The sequence below is a fragment of the Kryptolebias marmoratus genome, linkage group LG22 (assembly GCF_001649575.2).
Source record: "Kryptolebias marmoratus isolate JLee-2015 linkage group LG22, ASM164957v2, whole genome shotgun sequence".
Lineage (NCBI taxonomy): Eukaryota > Metazoa > Chordata > Actinopteri > Cyprinodontiformes > Rivulidae > Kryptolebias > Kryptolebias marmoratus.
Genome location: NC_051451.1, coordinates 9,582,572 through 9,593,837, shown reverse-complemented (window position 1 = coordinate 9,593,837; position 11,266 = coordinate 9,582,572). Strand labels below are relative to the sequence as shown.

At 38.9% G+C, this 11,266-nt stretch overlaps 1 long non-coding RNA gene across 1 annotated transcript; it reads right to left on the bottom strand.

Moving 5' to 3' along the window:
- Window positions 1-221: 221 nt before the first annotated feature.
- On the bottom strand, window positions 222-784 carry LOC108239152. Its single transcript, XR_001808703.3, has 3 exons — window positions 649-784; window positions 410-574; window positions 222-339 (listed from the first exon to the last, which is right to left on the bottom strand). It is a non-coding gene; the product is annotated as an uncharacterized LOC108239152 (long non-coding RNA).
- Between the last annotated feature and the right edge of the window lie 10,482 nt (window positions 785-11,266).

Below are 11,266 nucleotides of genomic sequence, written 5' to 3'. Positions count from 1 at the left end.
AACCCTGACAGGCAGTTGCGACAGGTTGATTACAACCAAACATTCACGGAATGGTAAAATCATCGTGTATTTGGCCTATTTTGGGATTATTGATTGTACATCATACAGAGGGCAAAATTATCGTACAAATACGATAATTATCGTACACCTGGCAAAACTGGACGGAATAAATAGTCCTACAGAGTTCTGGAACTGCCTCAAGGTGTCATGTTGGTGTCGAGTTTTCTAACCCACATGCAGAAACACTCCAGAGACAGGAAATACAATAGTGAGATTTATTTACAGTGAATATAAACAACTAAATGGATTCCTTGGTTCGTCTGGCAGATCTCAGGGCAACTGGGGAAGGACAGAGGTGATTAGTCAGGATCCAGGGAATTTACGGTTTGGTGGAGGTTGGGGGGTATACCTGTTCGGGGAGAGCTTTTGGACCTGGAGAGGACCTTGAGGGTCTAGAGGCTGGTCAGCGGGTGAGGGCTGAGGACAGTGACGGCGGCGGCGGCAGAGGACAGACAGGTAAGACTTTAGGCGTCTCGAGGGTGGTCGTTGGCCTGGTAACTCAGGACCAGGGTAGCTGCAAACACAGAGACAATAAGGGTCAGAATCTGAAAACAGGTTAATGAGAAGGAGCTCAAGGTAAGCCGGTACCGTTACTGGCTAACACTCTGGCAGAGAAGTGTCAGCATCCTCCTCCACTTATACTCCTCTGGACGAGTAGATTGGGAACAGGTGTGCAGCCGCCGACTCAATCTCAGGCTCCCTCTAGTGGAGAAAAGCTGACAAATCTCTGGATCCCAACACAAGGTCTCCTCCCAGAAAGCCATAGCTGAAACACCTCCAAGGGGAGGCAACTAGGAGTCATCTTAAACCGACTTTTCAATGTGGTGGAGAAGCAATTGTAATCTAAATCTCACCCCCCACATCCCCATCCCTGTCCAAATTTCATGGCCATGTTAGAGTTAGCCATAGATGGACCAGTAAATTTAGAGCTTCTCCTTTTAGCTTAACTCCTTCTTTACTATGACAGACAGAAGGCATCAATTAATTGATGCAGACAAAGCCCCAACCCAACTTGCACATCTCTTACAGTCACTTGAAAACCTTACTGAACAATACTCCCTCCAAACCAGAGGGAGCATTCAACGTTTTAACAGTTGAGAACCATGGCCTTAGATTTAGAGGTTTCTTCACACTCACCTGTGAATGCTCTAGTGCATGAAACCTTGCACCTTCATAGCTTGAAGATGCCAACAGAACTACAACATTTGCAAAAACAAATAACAGTCGATAACACCATGGTTATCAAGCGAGAGACCCTTTTTTCTACTTAAGATCACGTACATGGACACCACAAAATAGAAAAAAAATGACAGGGAACTGCACCAGGAAAAGTTTGAATTTATGTTGAGAATGCGGACACCACTCTTGCTTTGGTTGTACAGCTATTAGATAGCTGCCAAATGTGACCCAGTCCCGAATACACCTGCAGCACAAAAATAACTGAGGCACATAGTTGTAAGTCTTATTCAAAATAAACTTGGAGTAGAAAATTACATAAACCAGGACTCGTCAGGGAGCGGAACCAAGAACCAGACACGGAAACAGGCTAAAGGCAAGTGAATTTATTTACAGGCGAGTATGAAATGTACATCCAGGTAGTTGTCGGGGCGATCTGAAAAACGGGCGAGGAGGCACAAGGCGAGTCTTAGTTTTTTTACACAGTTTGAGGAGGTTGAGAAGTGAAGAGTAATAGTTATTTTTCTGTCTTACTGTTCCAGAGGCGTGGAGGTGCGTGGAGGCGACGAGAAAAGAGGAGGAGGCAGTCCTGGCGAGGTGACGAGGCTCAGAGGTCCAGTTATTCCGGTAAGAGCAAAGAAAATACAAAAACAAGAAGCCAGATCCAAAAACGAGACACAACCTGAAGCATAGTAGATAACACTGAGGCATGAATAACTTGGCCAAGACCTTAATCAGAACACCAAGGAGCTGTAGACTCTACCCATAAGGCACGATGCTCCAGCAAAGATCTGAACCCAAGTGGAACCTTAAATACAGGTGTTGCTCATCAGGAGAATTGGCCACAGCTGAGGAATGATGTCACCAGAACCACCAGCTGGGCAGAGACAGAAACCAGATCCTCACAGAAAAACAAACTTCTGCAATCCCATTAGCAACTCTGTAAAGATAAAGACCTTGTTCACTGTGTCATAACCCAGAGAAAAGGTCCTGAACCCAAGGTCTGACAATCAGTTGGAACTTCCTTTCCAACAACCCAAAGTAAAATTTTCCAGGGAGCCTTAGCAGTGCAATAACCTGATAGTTAGAACATTCTCTGGTTTCCCCCCCCCCAAAAAAAAAAAAAAATTGCCACCCTAACGTGGGGATGTGTTGTCTGTGACATCAGCTCCTAGTAGGTTCTCAGAATGCAAATTAGTCCCAGTAAAGGAGTCATACAAAGAGTGATTTGAAGACTTTATTGAATCAATATCACAGCAAACAGGCTATTTTGCCCAGAACAGGAAAAAACAGGGAAACTCCCCAAAGCCAGGCCTGGCAAAGGAGCTTGCTGGTATACCCCTGTGGCCCTAGCCTTGGCTCCTGGGGTTTGACTGGAGTCAGTCTGAAGATGCCAGAGGATGCCAAGGTCAGGTGTGACATGAGTTGGGTGGCAGGCGAGGATGAGGGCCTGGACATGCCATTTTCCTGTGTTACAATTCTCCAGACGTGCAGCATTTGTTGCTAACATCTAACATAGTTGTGACTAGAGCAATGGTTCTCTAATGATTGAAACATGAGTTTTCAAAGTTGCCAGCAGAATCTATAAAATGTTTGGTGCCTAGGAATGACAAAAGGTAAAGATTTCAAATCTGCATATTTGTGAACTAAGTCCTTTTGCAAGACAGTGTTTTTAATTTCCCCTATACTCTTCTTTGTTCCTATGAGTCTGTTTGAAGCCTGTTCTTATTAGAAAAATCTCTGTAATTTGAAAATAACAATGAGATTTATGAAGGTACAAGTGCCTGTGTCTGGTGGAATTCATAGTGCAGAGAAAGAGATACTGATCAGAATGCAGGGGATGCTGCAGGTATGAGATGTGTCTTGGTGTGTGGTATTACTAAAAGCCTATCGCGCTTCTTAATCTTTTAGGAATAATCTTTTATATGTGACCTAATAACAGCCAAGCTTTGGCAGAGAAAAGGTCTTGCTCAAATGCTGCAGTCCAACACAGTCAGTGCGCAGATACATTGACTCAGTGAGCAGGGTACAAAACCTTACTACTGAGTGTGATTGCTCTAAATACTGTAATGTTTGAAGAATTCAGTATTTTTTGTTGTGGTTCACAGGGTCAAACCAAGGCTTTAGGCATCTTATAAATGCTAGCATGGCCAGCAGCCATGTATTTAAAGCTCTAGGCACATTCACTGTAGACTATGGGGTTTGCCCAATGATTTCACTATGGTTTGAAGTGAAAAAGAAACTTTACAATGTGAATAGCACAGTTAAAGATTGTTTTAAACTCTTACTTGCTGTCATTGCCTACAAGCAGCAGTTAGAGGTATTTATTCAGTTTTTTGACAGGGCTCTGCTTTACAATTCTTTGGCCTTGCAAAAGTGTTTACTTTTTGTTTCATTAGAAGTTGTATTGATCCAGATGAAAGAAACAAAGTCTATTATTGTAACATGCTGATCTTAATACCAGTGTTGTATCAAAGTAGTAGACATAAGTTAGTTAAACAAAGATAATTAATGACACAACACCTATTACACAAATGGGCATTGTAAAAAAACAAAAAAAACGATCATCACAATTATTTTTATAGCCTTTAAATGGACAATATTGTATGTATTACTATGAAGGATAGTAGCTTGTAAGACAAGCTGGCTGAATAAAAATTTCCATTGAGAACATTGTGAGCATAGACATGTTAGTAGCTGCATGACATGCTGTGTCAGTGAAGAATATCACTGCTTAAGCCAGATTTTACAGTCAATCATCTGATTATCTGCACAATCAAATAAACACAGCAGAGGTGGTAGAGTGTCCTACATTCACAGAGCAGCATACAAAGACATCATAATAAGGCCTACAGAATTACCGTGCCTTTTTATTTGAGTCATTAAACACACAAACTTCCAATGTCGTTTTAAACTGGCTCTAATCACATTCATCTGTTTAAACAGAGACACACAGAGACAGAGTGAGAGGGGATGAAAGACACACAGAGTGAAAGAGAGACTGTGATGAGAGGGCTAATGAAAGAGTTGGCAGTGTTTACTCAAGCTGTGGAAAATAGGCAAAAGCACAGAGAAACAATGTTAGAGGGAGTGGAGAGGATGGAACTCAGCAAATAGCTTGTGGCTTTACATTCTGTAAATACTATAAATACTCAAATACAGGCCGTGACTTTTTCTGAAGCTGCAGAGAGCAGTCTGATGTGAAAGATGGTTTCTTTTAATATTTATGATCAAAGATGGATTATAGGAAATAGATCCATGTTTGATTTTGACCCAGAGGATTTCATGATTTGTTGCTCTATTAGTGCCCTGCTTGTATGTTCTTTATTCTGAAATGTTCTGTTTTGTGTTGATTCATTTTACACGAAGAAGTTTTGTTTTTCTGCCGTTCTGTTCTTTTGCTGTCTGAAGTCATTTTAACCCAATCAAGGGACCGGGGAGTGGAGCTGAAATTATTGTGCTCTTGAATAGGCATAGAGTTGCAAAGCCAAAATAGTCTGTGTATGTGTGTGTGTGTGTGTGTATGAGAGCTTCGATCCAATAAACCAGTGGTCTCCAATCTTGGTCTACAAGGACCACCGTACTGCATGGTTTTGTTGTTTCCCTGCTTCAACACACCTGATTCATAGATTGATTTGCCCCTTTAGCATGCCTTCAAGTTTTGCACCCACTTATTCAGATCAGGTGTGTTAAACCTGAAAAACACCTAAAACGTGGACGACAGTTGCCCTGGATGACCAAGATTGGACACCACTGCGCGAAACCATCATCAAGATCCAGTTGTGACAACAAGCCCAACTACTGGATCGCTTCACACTTCAGCTTCTTTAACAAAAATAAAACTGCTCTTTGAGGTTCTATTTACACGGGACAATGATTCTCTGAGGCTCTTGGTGAACTACCTGATGTATTAGAATGTGGTAGAGTGTGATAGGTTGTGGAGGATTTTGAGCATCCACCAAACCTCCGTAGTGAGGTTGTGGTGTTTTATCATCTTGGTGACAGGAGTGGTTGTGAACCAATGATGTAGAGCCTGTGTGCACTATAGTGATTCAATCAATGAGAATTTGAAGCTGGACTGGTCTTATGCCTAGGCTATGACCACCACCACCACCACAGTTGGCGGGGGAGACCTCCAAGTAAGTTTTTCACAATGCTCTCACCACACAGCTGCAACAACCAATCCACATTCTTCATGAGCCAAAAAATACCGCCCCACACTCATGCACCCTTTATTCATTTTTTGAACACAAAGCAAGAAGCACTTGTTCTCATCATGGTCAGGTTTGCTGCGCAAGGAAGGAAGAAAGGTGGATGTGCACACAATAAACCACAAGCTCACTACAAAAGTTTTATGCAAGGCAACAGAGTTATTTCCCTTTGATAATGAATCTTTGTTGCATTTCTGCCTTGCTGCCAACGTCCAGTGTCAAAATATGAGAAAACGCCTCATTGATTCATTTTAGTTTGACAGTGATTTTATGAAAGAAGATTTTTTTATTTAACACATCTGTTTGTGGGTGGTTTGTGATAATTATCTGAAGTATGTCTTTTGGGTTATGCTGAGGGCTAATGTGCAGCCCTGAAGGCATATAGTTTTTGACCGCACACACTCATGTCGCTCACCAGTGTTGGATGGAAATGTAATACTTTTTGGAGATAAATGCAATCAAAGAAACAAAGAAAGGCGAGTCTGAGACGTTTTCAAAGGCGAGAATCACTTACATCTTCCCATCCATTTTTGGCGATTAAAAAGAAAAATGCCGTATATTTCAAATGAGTCTTTTGTATTTTGAAACAAAAATCAATACTGGTTCCTGAAAAGAAACTTCAGATACCAAAGGATTCACAGAAAACTCAATTATATAAAAAAATTTTGATTAGTTGTTTGCATGTTTTCCCTGTGCGCGTGTGGGTTTTCTCCAGGTACTCTGGTTTTCTTTCACCAGTGTTATACACATGGAGTTCGTTTTTTTTATTTGAACTAAACAAGTTAAATTTTTTTACAGGATGAACTTTAATCAAGAGTTTAACACTGCTTTGTTCAGCTTTCAGCAGCTTCTGTAACCTGAAAGATTTTAGGACAAACCTGATCTACCTGTGCAGAAAAAAAGTTGATAAAAAAAGTGATAGGAGGACAGAAAGGTTTCTGCTGTACGTACAGCATGTTCAGGCAGTAACACACCTGCGTGTCAGCTCTTAGTGATAAAATGCACACCTCTTCATCTCGCTTTTCACTACTATAAAAACTGAAAGTCCATTCCATAAGGATCAAATGTTTGAACTTCTGGTTTTGTGTGTAAAAAAGCTGCTGTAACTACAGTCCGTCCAGCATGCAGGACACAAAGGGGGAAAAGAATGAAGGTCCAAATAAACTTTTAAGACTTCACACATATAAGTTGCTGTTCTGACTTAACAGCTCTTTAAGTACAGCTGATTTGACAACATGAATGCATTTTTAGTGGGAGGTTTCTTAGCTGAGTTTGGGCATGATAAAATCAGAATTTTTTTAATATGCTGTCAACCTTGTAGTGCTCTGAGAGTGGCCGTGGTTGAAATTTATTTTCAGCTGGTCAATTTTCAGGCACCATTTCAGACCTGTATTGTTTGGTGGGAAGAAAGACGGAAGATTATGTGAATGAGAGCAGCTTTATTGAAACTTTGGCCGAATGGGAGAGAAGCAAACAGATGTCAGCAGAAAGAGTTTGGTATGATTTCAAAACAGATATCCATAATTCGGTTCTTCTTAGTCATAATAATCATTTCATCTATCCAGTGAGTCATTTATTTTATGCACAATCAATATATCAGAAATCTTGAGGAAAGTTTTTCCGATGCAATTTTTCCCATTCATGTGTATTGAGATATAAGCTCTACATAACTACAAGTGCATTCTTTTGATCCATTTGATTTTAGATATCCAAAATGACTTTTTACCAAATCTAGATAGCCAATAAATGTTAAAAGACCAGTCTAAACTTTTATAGATTTCTTTAGCTATCTGTTCTCAGTTTTGGAGGCATTGGACTGTAATTTTACAAAAATTATTTTGGATATCAATATTTTTTTTCTAATGTGTGCACACATCATTCTGATTACAATGAAATGTTTTATAACTATCTAAAACCATAGTTAAAACATAGAAGTGTGGTTTGATTATATTTTACAAAACCCTGTCATAGAATTGATACATATCATCTACTGAAACTGACCAACTTTTTAAAGATTTTATCTTGTGGATTTTTTTTTTGATAAATAAACTTGAATTTGTTCATTTTGAACCTGCAAATTCAGTTCAGAAGTTTTAGCTGGTGACCTGTAAACTTAGATTAGTTCAGTTTTAATCTGTGTGAGCTAAACTTTGGCTTTTCAAATGTAAGAATTGTGATGTACAAAAAATCTTTAAAAAAAAGTTCCAATATGAATTTAAAACAGTAAGCTTGCTTGTCAGCTCTAAAAAGTAAACAAATTGGCAGTTTATTAAAAAAAACAGATACTGCTAATAAAGTGTTCAAAAGCTGTAAATGTCTTCCAGTTCCATATCAGACACAAATCACTCTTATGAATCAAATGAAATAACTTAAGTTTTGCTGCATTTTTAACAGCATACCTTTGAACCTGCACCCAATTTTTTTTTTTGTGGATGAGTGTTAGGAAGTGACCAGAATAACATTGGCTGTTGCTTCACAGGTTTCTGTTGGAGGATTTTGATGTTTTGGACCATTTACTGTGCACATCCCCTTTTTCCTTTTTTTTCTGTTTTTCTCTTTTTATCAAGATTTAATTGAACCAGTCTACTTTTTCTTTCTATGCTTGAGGATGTTTGTTTTTTATCAGTTTACTCCCAGAGGACTGAATCAGCTGCCAGATGTGGAAAAAACAAATAAATACAATTGTTTCTAGTGAATTAAAAACAGACAAATATGTCATATTATGCAAAGTTTTAGGGCTTAAGTCAAATTAGTTCATTCTTTGGTGTACAACCTTGTGCTCTGTTTGCATCTGTGTATTTGTGTGCTCACCACTTTTCCCATGTGCAGTAAGTTTGTGCAGTTGCATTTCTGCACCAGTAGAAGTAGAGAGCAGGTTGGGGGCCATATTGTAATTACCCGCTGCATTAAAATCGCTCTCTGTTATGGATCACAGGGGGATAGGGATGTCTGAAAAGGCCTTCCTTTTCATGTGACAGCCAACATATAGCATGATGACGGCTGTGAGAACAGAGAAGGCCTTCATATGTGCGTACATACCATTCACACACAACACACTGACTCTAGGAAGAACAGTGCTATAAAAGAAGAGAGCTTTTTCATGGAGGAGATTTTAATATGGCCACAGGGAGCATTTTAATAGGATCTTTTACTTTATTAGTATGCAGAGGTTATGCACACAGTTATTCCAGTCTTCGGCCAATCAGTGTATTGGTTTGTTTTGCAATTAGGAGTGTCCAGACAATATAGTACTAATTACTGTAAAAACAATAATAATAACAATAAATGACTAAAGTTGGTTTTTCAACAATGTTGTTTTTGTTCAGCATGAGTTAGCCAACAAAAGAGTAAAGTTTTACACACTATTTTTCCCTATGTCATCTGAAAACTTGCCTTTTGAAGAAAGGATGGTATTGTTGGTGGTATTGGCTCAAAGCTCCTGGTCCCTGATGGGAGAGGATAGTTCAGGTTGAAAATAACGCTAACCTTTCTGCTTGTTTACACTCTCTGCTGACAGGACCCGAGGACGGGACAGAACAACAGATGAGACGAGGTGGAACACGGAAAGAAGGAGGTGACCTCTCCGAAGTTTACCCAGCAGCCACCCCCATCTGTCCCCCGTGTCCCCTCGAGAGTCCGTGGCTGGATCTTAATGAGGGACCCGACGGAATTGTTGGGACATCACCACAAAGAGCACTGGGATGCTGAGACCGGCCAGGCGACGCAGGGGGGATGAGGAGAGCGAGTTTGTTTCTGTATGTCTGTTTGTGCCTTTGTTACTGAGAAGCTTTCAGAAGATAAAGCTCCCAGGGAGAAGAGCAGGACTCACTGCTAGGATGTTTGTGAAAGGTATTTTCTACTTCAGTGCTTTGTAGAAACTTGTTTTGTTTAATCTTTCACACGTTGTGTTTCCAGCAAAACAGAATTCAAAGAAAATATGGTTTATTATGCTTTTTCAACATGTGATAAATCCCATTAGATATTCTAACGTCCAGCTACATGCATGCATGTAGTGCCTGTCCAGCTTACATAAAAGCAAAGTATTTGAAGTTTAATTACAGAAAAACATTAAGAACAAAGGATGACAGTTCTGCTTACAAAGTCACATAAATTGCAAAAATTTTCATAGAATATTAGGCATGCATTGAAGACTTTATTGGGGAGCATAACAACGTTTTAAAGCACTTTTTCTTTTTTCAGAAAAGAAAACCTATTGTTTTGGCACAATGACAAGGAGTGTCTTAGAAGGAGTGAAGATGATGTCTTCAGACCCAAAAAGCACTAGAACAACTGTGGGAAAGGTTGAATGATGGCGCTGATTGCAAACCAAGAAATACTGTGAAGCCAGAAATTACAGTTTTGATTATTTACATCACAGTTAAGAGGAGGTAGGACTCAAATGTAGAACAGAGTTGCCAGCAAGATGAAAACACTGGAGAACTTTTAAAAGCAAAAAGTTAAAAAGTAAAGGTCAGAGTATCTAAGAGGGAAGAAAAAAAAAACCAGAAACAACAGGCACAGAGATAAATAAACAAAAACCCCAAAACCATGACAGTAATGGGATAGGATGACTCTCGATATCCCATAAAACAAAAAAAAAGTCCATTTGAATTCAGGTGAAAAAAGAGGGCCTAAAATAAGAGACCAGGTAAAACAAGACGCAAAGCAAATAAGTCAAACCTCAAGAGCCTGGACAGATAGCAAGATAGTTATGGTAAGAGGCTGCATAGTCAGACTTAGATGATTAAAAATATTACAAATTTGGTAAACATATTCTGAAATATAAGTATGGAAATTGAAGATTTTGTGATATAGGCACATTTCTTCTTTTTTTCAGTTCCATTAAAAATATTTTAGCAATAAACACACAAATTGTCTAAAGCAGATTCCAAATCTTCATTCGGAGTCCTAAATCATAAATGTTGTGAATAAAAATGAAAAAATTAAAGAGAAATAGTAATTCTTCAATTTTTTTAAATATTGTTTTTTTTTTTATTACAGTCCACCTAGGACATGTCAGCATAACAAAGGTACTTTATATAGTGCCTTGTTTAAAAGAAAAAAAGTTTTTTTTTAACCATTCCAAAGAGAAAGTTTTTGAGAAAATTCCTTGAATTTCAAATGTTCATCCGATTAGTTTGAAAAGATTGTTGTAGGTATAAGAGTAGACCAAATACCAGCCATTTCTAAAGTTATTTCTTTTTTTTCTAAAGCTAGCTGGCATTTCTGAGGCAAATATTTCACCTTGTATATGCAAAGGAATTACATAGAGGAATGCAAAAATTGAGAGGGCACAAAGCAAAAAATTTTAGCCTGTGTTTCATGAATAGGCTTTTCTGTTTAGTTTAAGAAATGCTTTTTTACCACTCAGCTCTTTATTTGTCCTCCAGACCGCACAAAGTCAACTGCTACTGACCTCAGCAGGTTTTGGTATATCATAGTGAAAAACGACATGTGAAAAATAAACTGTTAAACTTTGTGGGGAGGAAAAACTACATTTCCGTAAGTAAGATCAACAGTATAAAACATGGAATAAATCTGAGCAGTTTTGCTATAAGAATTTCTGTAAAAATGGGTATTAAAATAAGGAGTAATAAACAGTTAAATATGATTTGTGGCTTCATGAGAGTTTCTGACTAATGTCTCAATCCACACCCACCTGAAACAGACATTCCTTAATTTCTACATTTCTTTTACCACAGCCACTGGTCTTATCTGTTTTTTAAGCATGGTTGGACCCGTGGAGTCACTATCCCATGGATCAAACAGGGCAGGTGGCTAAACTCTGCAAATTTATTGAAATGGACCTTGGATGATGG